The following is a 1,580-nucleotide window of genomic DNA, read 5'->3' as shown; positions in this document are numbered from 1 at the left end:
GATATTAATACCGGTTTCTGTTAGCATTACTTATTTTGAATGATTTTAGCTCAGATGCTTTATTCATTTTTGCTTTCTGTTATAAATGACATAACCCTTTGAAATTAAATTTAGAAAAATGCCCTAAAGATATCGTGAGCTATATTTATACCCAATTGTATAACAGTTTCCTGCTACAAGAGAGCTGGTTTTTCAGTGATGATGTGGGATCGAGGTCCCTTTTTTTCTGAATGTATTTCTGAATGCTACTTCTTTCATAGGCAAGTGTGTGGGTCTTTTGTATTTGTCTCAGATGGAGATTATAAATCCAGATTTACAGAGAGCAGTGTTAACTCTGGCCTAGCAGCTAAGCGTTCATATCCATTTTTGGAGGACAAAATATTTCATAATTATTAGTAAACCATGAAAAGTACTGATATAGGAAGACTGTAATCATTTTTTAGGTGTTCTTTTCTTATTTTTCAAAGTGAAACAGTTTAACTCACAGGCTTTGGGTCAGGAAAGAAAGAAACACACTTGTTGGCAATTATGGTCGCTCTGTGTCACAATGTTCCCATGTTTTAACAGTCCAGAGCTTCAGTTTTCTCATCTGCTGAATGTGGACCATCAGCCTGAGTGGGTTGAAGTAAGGTTTAAGTCAGGCAGTGCCTAACCGAGTGCCTAAGGAACCTCCGTGGAGTGGGCCAGAATCATGGTGATCTCAAGTATGCCACAGAAGTGAGCTCCACGCGGTTCCCTTGGCTTTAAACTTCACAGAAGCAGATCACCAGGCCTTTGTTCCTATATTAAACCATGTGTTTTGCCATAGAGTTGCCACGGACTCACAGCGACTCCAGGTGTTACAGAGTAGAACTGTTCCATAGAGTTTTCTTGGCTGCAACCTTTATAGAGGACGCTGGTGCGCAGGGGCTAAGCGCTCAGCTACTAACCAAAAGTTGGGCAGTTAGAACCCATCAGCCACTTTGTGGGAGAAAGATGTGGCCGTCTGCTTCTGTAAAGATTACAGCCTTGGAAACTGTACAGGTCGGCTTTGGGTCACTAGAGAGGTCTGGTGGTGTAGTGCTTAAGAGCTTGGCTGCTAACCAAAAGGTTGGCAGTTTGAATCCACCACCCACTCCTTAGAAACCCTATGGGGTAGTTCTACTATGTCCTGTAGGTCACTATGAGTTGGAATTGACTTGACGACAATGGGTTTGTTTTGTTTTGTTTTGGTATTAGGTCACTGTGAGTCGGAATGGAGTTGACAGCGATGGTCAATATTTACAGAAGCAGATCACCAGGTCTTTTCTTCTGTGGTACTGCTGGGTGGGTTCCAACTACCAACCTTTTGGTTACTATCCAAGAGCGAACAGTTTGCATCACCCAGGTACCTAGTCTATTAGGATACCTAAAACCAAACCCATTGCCGTCAGGCTGCTTCCGACTCATAGCGACCCTATAGGACAGGGTAGAACTGCCCCATAGGGTTTCCAAGGAGCGGCTGGTGGATTCAAACTGCTGACCTTTTGGTTAGCAGCCATATTCTTAACCACTGTGCCAAAAGTCATATGCAAATAAATATGCCGGGGCCATGAGAAACG

Source organism: Trichechus manatus, unplaced genomic scaffold, assembly GCF_000243295.1.
Source record: "Trichechus manatus latirostris isolate Lorelei unplaced genomic scaffold, TriManLat1.0 scaffold00093, whole genome shotgun sequence".
NCBI classification, from domain to species: Eukaryota; Metazoa; Chordata; class Mammalia; order Sirenia; family Trichechidae; genus Trichechus; species Trichechus manatus.
This window is presented reverse-complemented; position numbering follows the sequence as displayed.